The sequence below is a fragment of the Pristiophorus japonicus genome, chromosome 2 (genome assembly GCF_044704955.1).
Source record: "Pristiophorus japonicus isolate sPriJap1 chromosome 2, sPriJap1.hap1, whole genome shotgun sequence".
NCBI classification, from domain to species: Eukaryota; Metazoa; Chordata; class Chondrichthyes; family Pristiophoridae; genus Pristiophorus; species Pristiophorus japonicus.
The window spans coordinates 38,646,093-38,667,363 of record NC_091978.1 but is presented as its reverse complement, the minus strand read 5'-3'; the positions used below and the strand labels follow the sequence as shown (position 1 = coordinate 38,667,363).

The window sequence follows — 21,271 nt, the reverse complement described above, 5'->3', positions numbered from 1 at the left end:
TATCCAAGTCAATACATTACCCCCAATACCATGTGCCTTCATTTTACACACTAATCTCTTGTGTGGGACCTTGTCAATATTTCACACTCCTCCTCCCTCATTGCAAAGTCTGCATCGCCCCTCCCTTTTGTGAAAACGGATGCAAAGTATCCATTAAGAATCCTATCCACGTCTTCTGCCTCCACACACAGATTTCCCTGCTTTTACTTGCCAACATTCTTTCATGCTCTCTCTTTGCTTTTCTGATATCTTTTTTAATTGCACCCCTGCACTTCTTATACTCCTCTTAATCTCTGCAGTATTGAGTTCTCAGTGTCTGTCATAAGCTTCCCCTTTTTTCTTTATCTGTATGACCTTTGACATCCAGAGGGCTGTAGATATATTAGCCCCACCTTTTTTTTAAGGGAACATACTTGCTCTGTACCCTCAGGATCTCCTCATTGAATGCCTCCCACTGCTCTGACAATGATTTACCATCAAGTAACTGTTTCCAGTCCACTTTGGCCAAACCCCATCTTAGCTCACCAAAATTGGCTTTACCCTAATTGAGAACTTTTATTCCTGGTTCCCCCTTTGTCCTTTTCCATAACTACCGTAAATCTGACTGAATTATGATCACTCACACCAAAATGCTCTCCCATTGATACCCCTTCCACCTGCCCCTCTTTATTCCCCAAAACCAAGTCCAGAATCGCCCACTTTCTTGTTGGGCTTGTTACATATTGGCTAAAGAAGTTTTCCTGAATGCATTTTAGGAATTCTGCACACTCTGTACCATTCACACTACCTTTTTCCGAGTTAATATTAGGTTGGTTGAAATCCCCCACTATTACAGCTCTATAGTTTTTGCACTTCGCAGCAATTTTCCACATATTTGTTCTTCTATCTCCCTCTGATTGCTTGGGGGTCTATAGTACACTCTCAGTACTGTGATCGCCCATTTTTGTTCTTTAATTCAACCAATGATGACCCCTCTAATGTATCATCACTTCTCACAGCTATAAATGTCTCTTTAATCATAAGAACATAAGAAATAGGAGCAGGACTAGGCCATTTGGCCCCTCAAGCCTGCTCTGCCATTCAATAAGATCATGGCTGATCTGATCATGGACTCAGTTCCACTTCCCTGCCCACTCCCCATAACCTTTTACTCTCTTATCGCTCAAAAATCTGCCTATCTCCACCTTAAATATATTCAATGACCCAGCCTCCACAACTCCAATACTACAACCACCCCTCCGTTTTGTACCCCCATCTCTATCTCGTCTGAAAGCCATATAACCAGGAATGTCGAGCCGCCATACCTGCCCTTCTTTCACCTACATTTAAATTCCCCAGCTGCGTGGTGGGATTTGAACTCACATCTCTGGATCATTAGTCTAGGCCTCTGGATTACTAGCCCAGATAACATAACCACATAACCACTGCGGCAGCATTGCAGCAGGTGGCGGCAGTTCATGAGGCCGACAAAAGGCCCAACGGGAGTCCGGGGATCGGCGGCAGCATTGCAGCAGGAGACGGCAGTTCATGAGGCCTACAAAAGGCCCAGTGGGAGTCCGGGGATCGGCGGCAGCATTGCAGCAGGTGGCGGCAGTTCATGAGGCCTACAAAAGGCCCAGTGGGAGTCCGAGGATCGGCAGCAGTGTCGCAGCAGGAGGCGGGAGTTCGTGAGGCCTACAAAAGGCCCAGTGGGAGTCCGGGGATTGGTGGCAGTGTCGCAGCAGGAGGCGGGAGTTCGTGAGGCCTACAAAAGGCCCAGTGGGAGTCCGGGGATTGGTGGCAGAGTCGCAGCAGGAGGCGGGAGTTCGTGAGGCCTACAAAAGGCCCAGTGGGAGTCCGGGGATTGGTGGCAGAGTCGCAGCAGGCGGCGGGAGTTCGTGAGGCCTACAAAAGGCCCAGCGGGAGTCCGAGGATCGGCAGCAGTGTCGCAGCAGGCGGCGGGAGTTCGTGAGGCCTACAAAAGGCCCAGTGGGAGTCCGGGGATTGGTGGCAGTGTCGCAGCAGGAGGCGGGAGTTCGTGAGGCTAGCCAGTGCAGGTGCAGGGGCAGAAGGTAAACAAAGAAGTAGAAAGAAATCAAAAGGTGATGTCACAGCCAAGGGGGTAAGTGATTGGCTGGTGATTGGTGAGTAGTTTTTCTTTTTCTTTTCCCTATCAGTAGGTAAACTTTATCATTGTTGTTGCCAAATTAAGTTAATCTAGGGTTTAAGTCATGGCAGGAGAGCTCGGACACATGTTATGCTCCGCCTGTGCTATGTGGGAACTCAGGGATGCTTCCAGCGTCCCTAGCGACTACTTGACGGGAAGTTTATCCGCCTGCAGCACCTGACAGACCGCATTGTGGCACTGGAGTTGTGGGTAGATTTACACTGGAGCATCCACGATGCTGAGAATGATGTGAATAGCACATTTAGTGAGTTGGCCACACCACAGGTAAAGGGTACACAGCCAGATAGGGGATGGGTGACCAACAAGAAGAGCAGTGGAAGGAAGGTAGTGCAGGAGTCCCCTGCAGTCATCCCCCTGCAAAACAGATACATCACTTTGGGTAATGTTGAGGGGGATGACTCATCAGGGGAGAGCAGCAGCAGCCAAGTTCATGGCATCGTGGGTGGCTCTGCTGCACAGGAGGGGAGGAAAAAGAGTGGGAGAGTTATAGTGATAAGGGATTCGATTGTAAGGGGAATAGATAGACGTTTCTGCGGCCGCAACCGAGACTCCAGGATGGTATGTTGCTTCCCTGGTGCAAGGGTCAAGGATGCCTCGGAGCGGCTGCAGACATTTTGAAAAGGGAGGGTGAACAGCCAGTTGTCGTGGTGCATACCAGTACCAACGATTTAGGTAAAAAACGGGATGAGATCCTACAAGTTGAATTTCGGGAGCTAGGAGTTAAATTAAAAAGTAGGACCTCAAAGGTAGTAATCTCAGGATTGCTACCAGTACCACATGCCAGTCAGAGTAGGAATCGCAGAATACGTGGCTTGAGGAGTGATGCAGAAGGGAGGGATTCAAATTCCTGTGACATTGAACATAAGAACATAAGAATTATGGAACTGGTTCTGGGGGAGCTGGGACCAGTACAAACTGGACGGTCTGCACCTGGGCAGGACCGGAACCAATGTCCTTGGGGGAGTGTTTTCTAGTGCTGTTGGGGAGGAGTTGAACTAATATGGCAGGGGGATGGGAACCTATGCAGAGAGACAGAGGGAAGTAGAATGGGAGCAGAAGCAAAAGATAAAAGAAGGAAAGTAAAAGTGGAGGGCAGAGAAACCCAAGGCAACAATCAAAAAGGGCCACATTGCAGCAAAATTCTAAAAGGGCAAAGTGTGTAAGAGGAGCTTGGGGTGTGGGTTCGAATCCACACTCCCCTGAGGTTCTGTACGTGCGATTTATGAGGGTGGGTGAGTAACGAGGCACCAGACACAGTGGGTAAGAGTACAAAATGGCTAATGTTGTTTATTTAGAATAGCAAACACAAAGATAGAGGGCATAGGAAGAGGTCATAAAATAGCAGTAATGGCAAAATCTCATTCAACAACCCGAAAAATCTCGCAACAGGGAAGGGGAAAACAAGAGGTTAAAACATCCCACTCACACACAACCACACCTCCCACTCCCACCCTTCCCACCAACTCCTATCCTAAATTGAGTCTGTGAGGGGGTTTGGTCTATACTCACAATCCTATCAACTCCAGGGTTCTGTAGCATTTATTTCAGCTCAGGGTCCCTCTGTTATTGTTATTGTTTGGTTTTCCTCTTCGATGTTGCATCGGTTTCTTCTATCTGCCTCTCGGTTATCGTCAGACTACAGCTGTAAATCCAGGTTATTGAACCAGGTGTCCAGGTCTGCACAGCTCTGCATGCCCCAGCCTGATGCTTCGGTTATTCTCACCGTGTCCAGTATGTTCAGGGCTAACAGCAGCACCTGCTGCCACTTACCAACCAGGAGGTTGGCTCGTGGGTTTTTAGTCTCGACCAAAATCAAAGTTTGCAAAATTCTCTCAGCTCCATCCCCCCTCGCAGCCAGCAGCCCTTTCAAGAACTGACCCCAAACTGTTTTTCTCCACAACTCCTGCAAGTCTTTTCCTCTCCACACCTGCTTTTCTCCACAACTGTTTTTCTTCACCACTCCTTTTCTCCACAATTGTCCTTCTCTCCACAACTGTCTTTCTCCACAACTGTTTTCTCCACAACTCTTCTCTCCACAACTGTCTTTCTCCACAACTGTTTTCTCCACAACTCTTTTCTCCACAACTGTCTTTCTGGTGGTTCTATGTCCTATATTTGTATTCAATTCAGTTCTGGTCTTTTCGCGCTCAAACCCAGTGGGTGGTCCATTGTGTAAGTTTGGACGGGGAGATAGCTTTGAATATTTAATCAGAAGATGTCACAGGTACATGCAGGTGTGAGGACCAGGGTATTGTTTCAGTGCACATTGGTGCCTGAAAGTCTGTGGGTCCTTTGTTATAGTCCTGGGAGTCAGTGGGCCATTCCTGCAGTGATTCATAGTTTTGATTCAGAGCTATTGTCCATATTAATTAGGTAGATAATGTCCCACATTCGTAGTTTGATTTGGGGGGGGGAAGTCCTTATTGGTTGAAGATTTCCCCACTTCAGGCCCGACTCGACCCCTGATTGGCTTGCCAGAATGCACTTTTCCCCCATTGGCCAGTGCCTCTGTCTCGCTTGTGAGCCAGACTCCACAATGTCTGTATCCGCCCACGCGTTTTCCCAGCCTGCTTTTACTCGGCCAAAAATGTTCATTTAGATGTTCAAACGATCTCATGTTAGTTTTCTTGTCCTTACGGTGTTTCAAATGCGGCCGTGGATTTTCGAACCTTACAAGTGTGTTAAAAAGACAAGCCTGAAGGCTCTGTGCCTCAATGCAAGGAGTATTCATAATAAGGTGGAAAAATTAACTGCACAGACAGCAATTAATGAATATGATATCATTGGTATCACGGAGACATGGCTCCAGGGTGACCAAGGCTGGGAACTCAACATCCAGGGGTATTCAATATTCAGGAAGGATAGACAGAAACAAAAAGGAGGTGGGGTAGCGTTGCTGGTTGAAGAGGAAATTAACGCAATGCTAAGGAAGGACATTAGCTTGGATGATGTGGCAGCTGTATGGGTGGAGCTGCGGAATACCAAAGGGCAGAAAATGCTAGTGGGAGTTGTGTACACACCACAAAACAGTAGTAGTGAGGTTGGGGACAGCATCAAACAAGAAATTAGGGATGCGTGCAATAAAGGTACAGCAGTTGTCAAGGGTGACTTTAATCTACATATAGATTGGGCGAACCAAACTGGTAGCAATACAATGGAGGAGGATTTCCTTGAGTGTATTAGGGATGGTTTTCTGAACCAATATGTTGAGGAACCAACTAGAGAGCTGGCCATCCTAAACTGGGTGATGTGTAATGTGAAAGGACTAATTAGCAATCTTGTTGTGCGATGCACTTGGAGAAGAGTGACCATAATATGGTAGAATTCCTTATTAAGATGGAGAGCGACACAGCTAATTCAGAGGCTAGGGTCCTGAACTTAAAGAAAGGTAACTTCGATGGTATGAGACGTGAATTGGCTAGAATAAACTGGCAAATGATACTTAGAGGGTTGACGGTGGATAGACAATGGCAAACATTTAAAGATCACATGGATGAACTTCAACAATTGTACATCCCTGTCTGGAGTAAAAATAAAACGGTGAAGGTGGCTCAACTGTGGCTAACAAGAGAAATTAGGGATAGTGTTAAATTCAAGGAAGAGGCATATAAATTGGCCAGAAAAAGCAGAAAACCTGAGGACTGCGAGAAATTTAGAATTCAGCAGAGGAGGACAAAGGGTTTAATTAGGAGGGGGGAAATAGCGTATGAGAGGAAACTTGCCAGGAACATAAAAATTGACTGCAAAAGCTTCTATAGATATGTGAAGAGAAAAAGATTAGTGAAGATTGCAGTCAGATTCAGGTGAATTTATAATGGGGAACAAAGAAATGGAAGACCAGTTGAACAAAGGAAGACACAAATAACCTTCCGGAAGTACTAGGGGACCGAGGGTCTAGTGAGAAGGAGGAACTGAAGGATATCTTTATTAGGCGCAAAATTGTGTTAGGTAAATTGATGGGATTGAAGGCCGATAAATTCCCAGGGCCTAATAGTCTGCATCCCACAGTACTTAAGGAAGTGGCCTTAGAAATAGTGGATGCATTGGTGATCATTTTCCAACAGTCTATCGACTCTGGATCAGTTCCTATGGACTGGAGGGTAGCTAATGTAACACCACTTTTTAAAAAAGGAGGGAGAGAGAAAACGGGTAATTATAGACCAGTTAGCCTGACATCAGTAGTGGGGAAAATGTTGGAATCAATTCTTAAAGATGAAACAGCAGCGCAATTCGAAAACAGTGATAGAATCGGTTCAAGTCAACATGGATTTATGAAAGGGAAATCATGCTTGACAAATCTTCTGGAATCTTTTGAGGATGTAACTAGTAGAGTGGACAAGGGAGAACCAGTGGATGTGGTGTATTTTGACTTTCAAAAGGCTTTTGACAAGGTCCAACACAAGAGATTGGTGTGCAAAATGAAAGCACATGGTATTGGGGGTAATGTACTGATGTGGATAGAGAACTGGTTGACAGACAGGAAGCAGAGAGTCGGGATAAACGGGTCCTTTTCAGAATGGCAGGCAGTGACTCGTGGGGTGCCACAGGGCTCAGTGCTGGGATCACAGCTATTTACAAAATACATCAATAATTTAGATGAAGGAATTGAGTGTAATATCTCCAAGTTTACAGATGACACTAAACTGGGTGGCATTGTGAACTGTGAGGAGGATGCTAAAAGGCTGCAGGGTGACTTGGACAGGTTAGGTGAGTGGGCAAATGCATGGCAGATGCAGTATAATGTGGATAAATGTGAGGTTATCCACTTTGGGGGCAAAAACATGAAGGCAGAATATTATCTGAATGGCGGCAGATATGGAAAAGGGGAGTTGCAACGAGATCTGGGTGTCATGGTACATCAGTCATTGAAAGTTGGCATGCAGGTACAGCAGGCGGTGAAGAAGGCAAATGGTATGTTGGGCTTCATAGCTAGGGGTTTTGTGTATAGGAGCAGGGAGATCTTACTGCAGTTGTCCAGAGTCTTGGTGAGGCCTCACCTGGAATATTGTGTTTAGTTTTGGCCTCCTAATCTGAGGAAGGATGTTCTTTCTATTGAAGGAGTGCAGCGAAGGTTCACCAGACTGATTTCCGGGATGGCTGGTCTGACATATGAGGAGAGACTGGATTGACTGCGCCTTTATTCACTGGAATTTAGAAGGATGAGAGAGGATCTCATAGAAACATATAAAATTCTGACGGGATTGGACAGGTTAGATGCAGGAAGAATTTTCCCGATGTTGGGCAAGTCCAGAACCAGGGGACACAGTCTAAGGATAAGGGGTAAGCCATTTAGGACTGAGACGAGGAGAGGCTTCTTCACTCAGAAAGTTGTTAACCTGTGGAATTCCTTACCGCAGAGAATTGTTGATGCCAGTTCGTTGGATATATTCAAGAGGGAGTTAGATGTGACCCTTATGGCTAAAGGGTTCAAGGGGTATAGAGAGAAAGCAGAAAATGGGTACTGAGGTGAAAGATCAGCCATGATCTTATTGAATGGTGGTGCAGGCTTGAAGGGCCGAATGACCTCCTCCTGCACCTATTTTCTATGTTTCTATGTTACCATTCCCATCAGCTGTCAGATTAACGTAGCACTATGGTCTGCTACCATGAACAGTAAGGCCCATTTTATTTGAGCTGTAATATCGGGAGTGAGGGGTACCATACAATCCTGCAACCATTTCTCACGTCACAGCAAAGATCTGTTGAGGGTAAGCGTTTCTTATGTGTTACGGTAGACTTCGATAAAACAATCGAACTTTATAGCATGGGAGGAGGCCAAATCAGCCCATCATGGGTCTGTGCCAGCTTTTTGCTACTGCAATCCAAAATGTATTCCATTGCTCAACTCTCTCCCCATTGGCTCATAGCTTCTCCTGATGCAAGTGTTTCCCCTCGTTTCCATTAAAAGATGCAGTGGTCTCTGCGTCAACCACTAAGCATAAAGAACACTGGACATTCAATGCATTAAGCCCCAAATTCACGGGCTTCGGCGAACGCTCCTCAAACATTATTCAGGGTTCAGGAAAGGGCATGGAATGTGGGCTGGGACCCAGTTCTGTTAAATGGTATTAAGATCACTAGAAATGAGAGTCAAGCAGGGCATATAATGGACAGCCAATCCGCCACTACCATTTTGTGCCCCTGCAAAAGTAGAATTTTATCTCCCCTTTGTGCTGGGCATTGGGAAGAATTGGATGCTTTCGTGCTGATCTGTTCTCACCACTTACATCATCTACATTTATCGCCCACATTGGACAAATGGCACTAACCATTTGCCATTTCCACTCAAGTCGATTACAAAGGCGCCACTTATAACGCGTTAATGCATCAACTATTTTGAGCAATTTAATAAGCTTTTCGAACCTCGCTAAAATGAGATTACCATAGTCCGCTGTATTTACCGTTTTAATAGCTCCACTGATTTCAGGCAAATTGAACTGTTTATTTAAATGTCTTTCAGTTTGTACGTGAGCTAATCAAGGGATATGCAGGCAAGTGGAGTTGAGGTAGAAGGTCAGCCATGATCTCATTGAATGGCAGAGCAGGCTCAAGGGGCCAAATGGCCTACTCCTGCTCTTATTTCTTATGTTCTTGTGAACTATTCACCTGAGGAGCTGAGTGCCTCCGTACTGCAGTGCCACTGTTTGTATCGGGAGCGTGGTGAAATAGTGGCTGAATGACAGGAGTATACGTATTTATCCAGCCATTACTCAGGCTGTAGGATTTGGACAGTGGGAAGGGAGGAAGTAAAAGGGCAGGTGTTGCATCTCCCGCACTTGCCATGGGAAGGGGAGGGGCTGTTGGGGGTGATTGAGGAGTGAACCAGGGTGTCGTGGAAGGAATGGTCCTGTTGGAATGCTGAAAGGGGAGGGGAAGATGTGTTTGTTGGTGGGATCTCACTGGAGATGGCAGAAATGGTGGAGAGTAATCCATTGAATGCGGAGGCTGGTGGGATGAAAGGTGAGGACAAGGCGAACCCTATCATGGCTCTGGGAGGAATAAGAAGGGGTGAGTGCAGAAGTGCGGAACATGGAATGGACACTTCCTCATGTGTTGAGGGCCTTGTCAACGACAGTGGGGGGGGAATCCTCGGTTGAGGAAAATGAAAAACATATCGGAAGCACTGGTATGGAATGTGACATTGTCCGAACAGTTGCAACAGAGATGGAGAAACTGGGAGAATGGAATAGAATCCTTACAGGAAGCGGGGTCAGAGGAAGTATAACCAAGGTAGCTGTGGGTTTCAGTGGGCTTTTAGTGGATATTGATCGATAACCTATCCCCAGAAATGGAGACAGAGAAGTCGAGGAAGGGAAGGGAAGAGTTGGAGATAGACCATGTGAAGGCAAGGGAAAGGTTGAAATTGGAAGCAAAGATAATGAAATTTTTTAGTTCAGGGTGAGAGCAGGAAACAGCACCGATACAGTCATCAATGTATCGGAAAAAGTGGTGAGGGAGGGGACCTGAGTAGGACTGGAACAAAGAATGTTCCACCTATCCCAGGAAAAGGTAGACATAGCTAGGAGCCATACGGGTTCCCATAGCAACACCTTTTATTTGTAGGAAGTGACTGAAGTTAGCAAGGGCCCAAACGCAATTGCTGCGAGCAGGTTGTGGCCCTTGCAACGCACATCGAGGCCAGATTCCAGAAGAGGAAGTAAGTAGATTGAAATAAGAAGTTGTTCAATGTGAGAACAAGTTGCGAAGTTGAGCCAGGCGGAGGAGGGTGTGGTGGAAGGAGGACCCTAACGGGGGATGGAGGTGCAGAGGGATTGGACGTCCATGGGGAAAAGAATGAAAAGGGCAGAAAGTTTTATCCATTCAATTCTAAGTTCCATTTTAACGGCGTGTTGTGTGCTAATTACTGCCAATCAGCCTCTCTGACATGGAAAATTAACTATTACACGTGTGGACTCTCATTCCTTCAGGTTTTAATTGTTGTAGATTTTTAAAAATGTAACATTTTAAATTTCAATGCTTTTAACTTTTCCTTTCTCTCTTTATTCACTCTTGCTTAATCCAATTTTCCTGTCCCTCTTTTCATTTCTCTTTCTGTACTTCCTTTTCAGTCCTTATGCTTATAATTTCACAACTGATTGGTTAAGGAGATATCCTGTCTCCCAGATATCCTGTCTCCTAGATACCCTGTCTCCCTTGCGGTGCTGTTCTCAACTCACACGTTCAGCAATGTGCCACAGAAACATTTTTAAAGCCTAAATGCGCAAGGGCAAGTTTAACAGACACCGTCAGATCTCCTGTTCCAGCAAATTATGTTTCTTTGGAGCAGAGGAGACTGAGGGAAGACCTAATTGAGGTGTATAAAATTATGAGGGGCCTAGATAGAGTGGATAGGAAGGACCTATTTGTGATATATTCTTCACGACATCACAAACACACTTTTACAAAATGGCTCTTAACACAGAGACTTGTCAGGTGACCTGGCCTTTTTATTATTGTAAACAGCAATGGCTGCATTACCACAGTAGTCCACTAGGTGGAGCAGTGGTCCACTAGGTGCAGCAGTATATTACACTACTTCTCTTAGCAGAGAGGTCAATAACCAGAGGGCATAGATTTAAAGTAGTTGGTAGAAAGTTTAGAGGGGATTTGAGAAGAAATATTTTCACCCAGAGGGTGGTGGGGGTCTGCAACTCAGTGCCTGAAAGGTTGGTAGAGGCAGAAACCCTCATTGCATTTACAAAGTACTTGGATGTGCACATGAAATGCTATAACCTATAGGGCTACGGACCAAGAGCTGGAAAGTGGGATTAGGCCGGGTAGCTCTTTGTCAGTCGGCACGGACATGATGGGCCGAATGGCCTCCTCCTGTGTTGTAAATTTCTATGATTCTATAGGTGACCACCAGCAAATTATTTGCCCCATGCAGTCTTATTGATGAACATGCTAGTGGTTAGAAAATGGCACTCTATCAAAGTACGATACTTTTATGCTGATACACTACCATAAGAATATAAGATTGGAATAAGAGAGACCATTGTGCACAGAATGAGAGGGGATCTCATAGAAACATATAAAATTCTGACGGGATTGGACAGGTTTGATGCAGGTAGAATGTCCCCCATGTTGGGGGAAGTCCAGAACCAGGGGTCACAGTCTAAGGATAAGGGGTAAGCCATTTAGGACCGAGATGAGGAGAAACTTCTTCACTCGGAGAATTGTGAACCACTGGAATTCTCTACCACAGAAAGTTGTTGAGGCCAGTTCATTAGATATATTCAAAAGGGCGTTAGATGAGGCCCTTACAGCTAAAGGGATCAAGGGGTATGGAGAGAAAGCGGGAATAGGGTACTGAAGTTGCATGATCAGCCATAATCATATTGAATGGTGGTGCAGGCTCGAAGGGCCAAATGGCCTACTCCTGCAACTATTTTCTATGTTTCTATGTCAACGGACATGATTTTTACAGCACGACAGCTGCAGGAAAAATGCAGGGAACAGCACCAGCGCTTATACATGGCCTTCTTCGACCTTACAAAGGCCTTTGACACTGTCAACTGCGAGGGTCTATGGAGCGTCCTCCTCCGTTTCGGCTGCCCCCAAAAGCTCATCACCATCCTCCGCCTGCTCCACGACGACATGCAGGCCGTGATCCTTACCAACAGATCCATTACAGACCCAATCCACATACGGACCGGGGTCAAACAGAGCTGTGTCAGCGCCTCAACCCTCTTCTCAATCTTCCTCGTTGCCATGCTTCACCTCACAGTCAACAAGCTCCCCGCTGGAGTGGAACTAAACTACAGAACCAGTGGGAAGCTGTTCAACCTTCGTCGTCTCCAGGCCAGGTCCAAGACCACCCCAACCTCTGTCGTTGAGCTACAGTATACGGACGTTGCCTGCATCTGTGCACATACAGAGGCTGAACTCCAAGTCATAGTCAACGTATTTACTGAGGCATACGAATGCATGGGCCTTACGCTAAACATCAGTAAGACAAAAGTCCTCCACCAACCTGTCCTCGCTGCACAGCACTGCCCCCAGTCATCAAGATCCACGGCACGGCCCTGGACAAGGTAGACCATTTTGCATACCTCGGGAGCCTCCTATCAATAAGAGCAGACATTGACGACGAGATTCAACACCACCTCCAGTGCCCCAGTGCAGCCTTTGGCCGCCTAAGGAAAAGAGTGTTTGAAGACAAGGCCCTCAAATCTGCCATGAAGCTCATGGTCTACAGAGCTGTAGTAATACCCGCCCTCCTGTTTGGCTCAGAGACATGGACCATGTACAGTAGACACCTCAAGTCGCTGGAGAAATACCACCAGCGATGTCTCCACTAGATCCTGCAAATCCCCTGGGAGGACAGACGCACAAATATTAGTGTCCTCGACCAGGCCAACATCCCCAGCATCGAAGCACTGACCATACTTGATCAGCTCCGCTGGGCAGGCCACATCGTTCACATGCCAGACACGAGACTCCCAAACAAGCGCTCTACGCAGAGCTCCTTCACGGCAAACGAGCCAAAGGTGGGCAGAGGAAACATTACAAGGACACCCTCAAAGCCTCCCTGATAAAGTGCAACATCGCCACTGATACCTGGGAATTCTGGCCAAAGACCGCCCGAAGTGGAGGAAGTGCATCTGGGAGGGCGCCGAGCACCTCGAGTCTCATCGCCGAGAGCATGCAGAAACCAAGTGCAGGCAGCGGAAGGAGCGTGCGGCAAACCAGTCCCACCCACCCTTTCCCTCAATGACTATCTGTCCCACCTGTGACAGAGATGGTGGTTCTCATATTGGGCTGTTCAGCCACCTAAGGACTCATTTTTAGAGTTGAAGCAAGTCTTCCTCGATTCCGAGGGACTGTCTATGATGATGGACTAGTAATCCAGAGGCCTGGGCTAATAATCGAGATGAATGTGGGTTCTAATCCAACCACGGCAGTCTGAGAAGTTGTATTCATTTTGAAAAATCTGGACATTAAAAGCAGGTTCAATTAAAAGTAACCATGAAGCTGTCAGATTGTCGTAAAAACGTAACTGGTTCACTAATGTCCATTAGGGAAGGAAACCTGGTCCCTTACCCGGTCTAGCCTATATGGGTTTCTAATCTCACACCAACATTCTTGACTCTTGATTGGCCTAACAAACCACTTAGTTGCATCCAGAATAACAAGGAATGGGCAATAAATGCCAGCCTTCCCACTGATGCCCCATCTAAGGAATGCAATAAATCAAAGATAGCAACTGCCAAGCAATTCTTTCTTAATATTTATTTCGGGACCTAATAATTATTGATGTTATTTTCGGAAGTGTATTTCTCAGAAGATTCAATAGCTAAATGTTTTTCTAAAGCTGGTATTGGAAACAATTATGACTTTTAATGAGATGTTCATTGCTTTTATTGTGCACACAATATAGTGAGAGAGTGCCAGACATTGTTATTTTTCTATTCATTCATGGGATGTGGGCGTCACAGGCAAGACCAGCATTTATTGCCCATTCCTAATTACCATTCAGAAGCCGCTTTCTTCAATTTTTTTTTTAAAATTCGTAGCCAATCTTTCCAATTCTTTGTCAAATCACAAACGTCAGAGGTCACCTTGCACACATCAAGGATCACTCTGCGCCAATGCTCTTAGCCAAAAGGCCTAGAGCCACTGCACCGTTCCTGGAAGTACTGCAATACCAGGTTCGTGCCATGGAGGTGGATGGGTCAGGCCCCCCACACACCTCCGTGGAGGTGGATGGGTCAAGCCACCCCACCCACCTCCTATTTCCAAAAAGCATAGGAGAACCACCTTCCTGATCCAGGGAGAACCACTTTGGGGTCACGGTTACTCCCCTGTCAGGTCAGTTACGCATGATCTTAGCCAAAAGGCCGAGAAAGAAGCCGCTTTCTTCAATTTTTTTTTTTTTTTTTTTAATTCGTGTCCAATCGTTCCAATCGTTACAATTCTTTGTCAAACGCCAGAGGTCACCCTGCACCAGTCAAGGATCACTCTGCGCCAATGCTCTTAGCCAAAAGGCCTAGAGCCACTGCACCGTTCCTGGAAGTACTGCAATACCAGGTTCGTGCCATGGAGGTGGATGGGTCAGGTCCCCCACACACCTCCGTGGAGGTGGATGGGTCAGGTCCCCCACACACCTCCGTGGAGGTGGATGGGTCAAGCCATCCCACCCACCTCCTGTTTACAAAAATGTAAGCATATACCTTCCTGACCAGGGAGAAACCACCCGGAGGTCATGGTGGCTGGTCAGGTTAGTTATGCAGATCTTAGCCAAAAGGCCGAGAAGCGAGTGAAGGTACCCCCACAGTGCTGTTAAGGAGGGTGTTCCAGGCTTTTGACCCAGCGCCGATGAAGGAACGGCAATATATTTCCAAGTCAGGATGGTGTGTGATTTGTAAGGGAACTTGCAGGTGGTGGTGTTCCCATGAGCCTGCTACCCTTGTAAGAACATAAGAACATAAGAAATAGGAACAGGAGTAGGCCATATGGCCCCTTGAGCCTGCTCCACCATTTAATACGATCATGGTTGATCTGATCATGGACTCAGCTCCACTTCCCCGCCCGCTCCCCATAACCCCTTATCCCCTTATCGTTTAAGAAACTGTCTACTTCTGTCTTAAATTTATTCAATGTCCCAGTTTCCACAGCTCTCTGAGACAGCGACTTCCACAGATTTACAATCCTTTGAGAGAAGAAATTTCTCCTCATCTCTGTTTTAAATGGGCGCCCCCAAAATCTAAGTTTATGCCCTCTAGTTCTAGTCTCCCCCATCAGTGGAAACATCCTCTCTGCATCCACCTTGTCTAGCCCCCTCATAATCTTATACGTTTCGATAAGATCACCTCTCTTTCTTCTGAATTCCAATGATTAGAGGCCCAACCTACTCAACCTTTCCTCATAAGTCAACCCCCCTCATCCCCGGAATCAACCTAGTGAACCTTCTCTGAACTGCCTCCAAAGCAAGTATATCCTTTCGTAAATATGGAGACCAAAACTGCACACAGTATTGCCTCACCAATACCTTGTATAGCTGTAGCAAGACTTCCCTGCTATAAAACTCCATCCCCTTTGCAATAAAGGCCAAGATGGTGCAGGCTCGAAGGGCCGAATGGCCTACTCCTGCACCTATTTTCTATACCATTGGTCTTCCTGATCACTTGCTGTACCTGCATACTATCCTTTTGTATTTCATGCACAAGTACCCCCAGGTTCCACTGTACTGAGGCACTTTGCAATCTTTCTCCATTTAAATAATAAGTTGCTCTTTGATTTTTTTCTGCCAAAGTGCATGATCTCACTCTTTCCAACATTACACTCCATCTGCCAAATTTTTGCCCATTCACTTAGCCTGTCTATGTCTTTTTGCAGATTTTTTGTGCACTCCTCACACATTGCTTTTCCTCCCATCTTTGAATCCTCAGCAAACTTGGCTACATTACACTCAGTACCTTCTTCCAAGTCGTTAATATAGATTGTAAATAGTTGGGGTCCCAGCACTGATCCCTGTGGCACCCCACTAGTTACTGGTTGTCAACCAAACAATGAACCATTGATCCCGACTTCTCTGTTTCTGTTATTTAGCCAATCCTCTATCCATGCTAATATATTACCCCCAACCCTGTGAACTTTTATCTTGTGCAGTAACCTTTTATGTGGCACCTTGTCAAATGCCTTCTGGAAGTCCAAATGCATCACATCCACTGGTTCCCCTTTATCCACCCTGTTCATTACATCCTCAAAGAGCTCCAGCAAATTTGTCAAACATGACTTTCCCTTCATAAATCCAGGCTGACTCTGCCTGACCGAATTTTGCTTTTCCACATGTCCTGCTACTGCTTCTTTAATAATGGATTCCAACATTTTCCCAACCACAGATGTTAGGCTTCTAGGTGGTGGAGGGAGTGAATGCTTAAGGTGCTAGATGGTTGCCAATCAAGCGAGCTGTTTTGTTCTGGATGGTGTCAAGCTTCTTGAGTGTTGTTGGAGCTGCACTCATGCAGGCAAATGGAAATTATCCTTCACTCTCCTGACTTGTGCCTTATAGAAAGGTTTGAGGGAGCCAGTAGTTGAAAATACTCAGCCTCTGACCTACTCTTGGATAAGGGAGAACCAGTAGATGTGATGTATTTGGACTTTCAAAAGACTTTTGACAAGGTCCCACACAAGAGATTGGTGTGCAAAATTAATGGTATTGGGGGTAATATACTGACGTGGATGGAGAACTGGTTGGCAGACAGGAAGCAGAGAGTCGGGATAAACAGGTCCTTTTCAGAATGGCAGGCAGTGAATAGTGCAGTACCGCAAGGTTCATTGCTGGGAACCCAGCTATTTACAATATATATTAATGATTTAGACGAAGGAACTGAATGTAATATCTCCAAGTTTGCAGATGACACTAAGCTGGGTGGCAGTGTGAACTGTGAAGGGAATGCTAAGAGGCTGCAGGGTGACTTGGACAGGTTAGATGAGTGGGCAAATGCATGGCAGTATAATGTAGATAATGTGAGGTTATCCACTTTGGTGGCAAAAACAGGAAGGCAGATTATTATCTGAATGGTGACAGATTAGGAAAAGGGGAGGTACAACGAGACCTGGGTGTCATGGTACATCAGTCATTGAAAGTTGGCATGCAGGTGCAGCAGGCGGTGAAGAAGGCAAATGGCATGTTGGCCTTCATAGCGAGAGGATTTGAGTATAGGAGCAGGGAGGTCTTACTGCAGTTGTACAGGGCCTTGGTGAGGCCATATCTTGAATATTGTGTACAGTTTTGGTCTCCTAATCTGAGAAAGGACACTCTTGCTATTGAGGGAGTGCAGCAAAGGTTCACCAGATTGATTCCCAGGATGGCAGGACTGACATATGAAGAAAGGCTGGATCAACTAGGCTTATATTCATTTGAATTTAGAAGAATGAGCGGAGATCTCGTAGAAACATATAAAATTCTGACGGGAAGAAATTCTGATGTAGGAAGAATGTTCCCAATGTTGGGAAAGTCCAGAACCAGGGGTCACAGTCTAAGGATAAGGGGTAAGACATTTAGGACCGAGATGAGGAGAAATTTCTTTACTCAGAGAATTGTGAACCTGTGGAATTCTCTACCACAGAAAGTTGTTGAGGCCAGTTTGTTAGATATCTTCAAAAGGGAGTTAGATGTGGCCTTTACGGCTAAAGGGATCAAGGGGTATGGAAAGAAAGCAGGAATGGGGTGCTGACGTTGCATGAATGGTGGTGCAGGCTCGAAGGGCCGAATGGCCTACTCCTGCACCTATTTTCTATGTTTCTATGTTTCTATGGTTTACTCTTGTTCCCACAGTATTTATGTGGCTTGTCCTATTAAGTTTCTGGTCAATGGTAATCCCCAGGTTGTTGATGATGGGGGATTCGATGATGGTAATGCCATTAAATGTCAAGAAAGAAAGAAATACTTGCATTTATATAGCGCCTTTTATGACCACCAATGAAGTACTTTTGGAATGTAGTCACTGTTGCACTATGGGAAACGCGACAGCCAATTTGCGCAAAACAAGCTCCCACAAACAGCAATGTGATAATGACCAATTACCTGTTTTTACTATGTTGATTGAGGAATAAATATTGGCCAGGACACCGGAGATAACTCCCCTGCTCTTCTTCAAAATAGTGCCATGGGATCTTTTACGTCCACCTGAGAGAGCAGACGGGGCCTTGGTTTAACATCTCATCCAAAAGACGGCACCTCCGACAGTGCAGCACTCCCTCAGCACCACACTGGAGTGTCAACTTAGATTTATGTGCTCAAATCCCTGGAGTGGGTCTTGAACCCACAATCGCCTGACTCAGAGATGAGTGCACTACCCACTGAGCCACAACTGACTCTCAAAGTGGTTCGATTTTCTCTTGTTGGAGATAGTGGGGGAAAATTGCGGTCGGGGGCTTCTTTTGGATGAAAGCCTCCAACCTGAAAAAAATCTACGAAAATACCTGGTGTTCCTGAAGGAAAGTAGGCTTCCAGTCAGAGGCCTTCATTTGCTGTGCAACGTACGGGCACCTGTCCTCAAGATACGCAAATGTATCCTGGAATCACGTGGGCCTGGACCACCAATCACTATTTAGTATTCTCATTGATAATAATGGGAGCTGTTTTTACGATCTCCCATTACTATCAATGAGAATACCCCTTAAACAAGAAACACAACACAATAAATAAGAAATACACCTCACATATTTAAAATTAATTGAAATTGAATGCAATTAAATGTTTCAGAAAAAAAATATTTTTTTGAAATTGATTTTTAATGTGTTTTAATAGGGTTAAAAATAAACTTACCTTAATGGACAGGGTTTTTGATATAAAAATGAATGATTACATTTAATTTTTCTATGATTTAATAGTATTATGCCTGGTAAAAGTTGGCTCTATGCCTGCTTTTACCAGGCATAAGAGTTTGAAGAACATTCACTGGGCAAGAGTTGGGCAAATAGCCAAAGCTCTGCCCCACAGATGTTCTTCCTGCGGGGATGTATTCGATTTGTCAAAAGAAATTTTGACAGATCGGAAAAGCTGGTGCTTGGCGCGTGTGCATCCCACGCCGAGAATCGACTTGCGAGGCCTCGCCGGGTGCGTGCGCACTTCATACGCACCCGGCGAGGCCGCAGTTTTTGGCCCAGTCATTGCCTGATATTTGTGTGGCACAAATTTTACTTGCTGCTTATCTGCCCAAGCCTGAATGTCATCCAGGTCTTGCTGCACACAGGCACGGACTGCTTCGTTATCTGGGGATTGCGAATGGAACTGAACACTGTAAAATCATCAGCAAACAACCTCACTTCTTAATGGGTGTTCTCCTAAGGTTACCATTGAAACCAAGTACATTTATAAAGCAAGGCGAGTTTTTCATATCTGACCTATCTGATCTTAACTCTGAATGTAACTTTAGAGAGTTTAAAAATTATTTCAGCACTTTCACAATTATGAGCAAAATTAATACAATTCCCATCTGCCGTCGAAGTGTATAATTTTTTTTCTTTTGTATATTCTTATCCCTTATTTTCTTAGACCCATGACAAATTACAAGTAGAGTTGGAGATCTATACCCACTGTGAACTTCAAAGAAATAATATACAATTCTTAAGAATGTATTTATCGCTGGCCCTTGATCTGGATTCAAACTCTGGTTTTTAGATATGAAGTGTATTAACACATTGAGTAGAGTTGGCTGTTATACGATAAACATTGTTTTAGATTATTGCATTTTTTGCCAATAACATAAAGGGCTAGACTTTCCATTTACATCGCTATTGCCCTAAAATGGGCGATATTTCCAGCGTTAGTGGTTGTATTATTTTTCGGGATTGCCGGAATATCGCCCATTTTAAAAACTGCTAGTTTCGCCTTTTTAATTTGGCCGATAGCCGTAGTGATGTGAATTGGGTGATAGCGATGTATTCTGTCATGCAAGGCCAGCATCCATAGCAACAGCTGTTCTGCGCATGTGTGGTTTGTTTAAGGTGATTAACTTTTCCCATGATTCATGAGGTCAGGGGGTCATCTGCGCATGCTCAGAAGACTGAAAGAGAGGGAGAGAGCGAACGCATTACAGTCGAGGCAAGCAGGGAGAAAATAAAAAAACCTGATAGTAGAATGGAGATGGTGAAGTTGGGAGTGAGTGATGTTGGTGAAGTAGCAGAAGTGGCTGAGGGGAGTGATTTGGCGGAGGTTGGTGGGAGCAGGAGAGCCAAAAGATTCTCTGAAGAAGCAAATGCTGCCTTGGTCCACAAGGTGGAAACTCGGTGGGTCCAATTAACCCAGGGTGGTCGTGAGAACGCCCCCCACCCCCTCCCCCATATACACCAAAGAATCTGGGCGGAGATCGCTGAGGTTGTATCATTGGCGGCTCACGATGTCCAAGTGCCAAACCAGTGCCGCAAGTGCTGGAACCACCTGATTGGGCCTGGAAGAGTAAGTATTAAATTATTCAATTTATAATTGTAATGATGCAATGACTCATTAATTAAAATGTAAATCTGCCAGATTGTAATTAAGCTGGTAATCTTGGTGTTATGCATTAGTTCCTAACCACGTCCTTATTAAATTTACTCTACGACCGGAGATATAACCATGCATCAATTGCATACAAAGCATTTTAGCATATATCATATCATCATCATAGGCGGTCTCTCGAACGAGGATGACTTGCTTCCACATGGATTCACAGATGTTTCAATTACGGACCCAATGTTCCAGTCCTGAATTCCAATTGAGGGGGTGGAAGATGCCTGTGCGTGAATTTTTTTTAAAAACGTGTGGTGACTGTTGCACATCAGCCACCACACGGGCTCGACAGAGCTAGGCCTTTATCCAGTGGCAAGGGTTAGCCAGGACAGCTGGAGACCTGAATTAGCATATAAAGTTAACGTTAACGGTGAATAGCATGGGCGATGACTAATTGTGGATTATAATATCTGTGTTTTCTGTGTGTTGTGTAATAGTATCTAGTAATATCTGTAATAATACCTCGGCAATTAGCTTATGCCATGCTCTTGTCACCTTTGCAGAGGAAGATATCTAAGAGACGCGCTGAGCGCAGGCACACAGGAGGAAGGCCTGCTGAACTATACCAATTAACCGACCTGGAAGAGCGTGTCTCAGCACTTGGTCGCATAATCGTTTGGCCACCCGGGGTGGTGCTGGTCCTGTTGTTGTGCCTCGTGAGTAATGTATAAACCATTGGTGATTTAAAGTAATTTAATGCCGTTTCATTATAATATATGAATGATGTAATGTTATGTAATTAATGATGGGATCATGAAATCTCATAGTACAGAGGATGCATGGCATTACAATCATGATGTTAATTATATGTGACATCTGTCGTTGATATTTATTGCCGTACTGTTGCTCCTTGTACATATGCCTGCATAGCGTAAGTATTCTCATGTCACCATGGCCTCTCCTTCTATTCTACTAACCTCAATTATGTTTTCTAGATCCCCAGGTTCCCCAGGAGCAAGACAGGAACATGGAGGCCCCTAGAGCATCACCACTTCTCGTGCAGGTCGTGCTAACCACAGAGGAGACCAGTGAGGAGGATGATGAGGAGTGTGCTGTTCTAATGTTCCTGCGGCCACGTCCTCACCAACTGAGGAAGTAGCGGG

The 21,271-nt window shown here is 45.4% G+C and overlaps 1 long non-coding RNA gene and 1 other non-coding gene across 2 annotated transcripts in view; one reads left to right on the top strand and one right to left on the bottom strand.

Annotated features, from left to right (window-relative positions):
• Positions 1 to 20,689, top strand: part of LOC139229973 (uncharacterized) — a 41,769-nt gene extending 21,080 nt beyond the window's left edge. Inside the window, exon 3 of the long non-coding RNA XR_011587871.1 lies at positions 20,672 to 20,689. This is a non-coding gene — a long non-coding RNA (uncharacterized lncRNA). The remainder of the gene's footprint in view (positions 1 to 20,671) is intronic.
• LOC139252510 (U2 spliceosomal RNA) lies at positions 13,823 to 14,019 on the bottom strand. The gene has a single exon (XR_011591490.1). It is a non-coding gene; the product is annotated as a U2 spliceosomal RNA (small nuclear RNA).
• Positions 20,690 to 21,271: the final 582 nt, after the last annotated feature.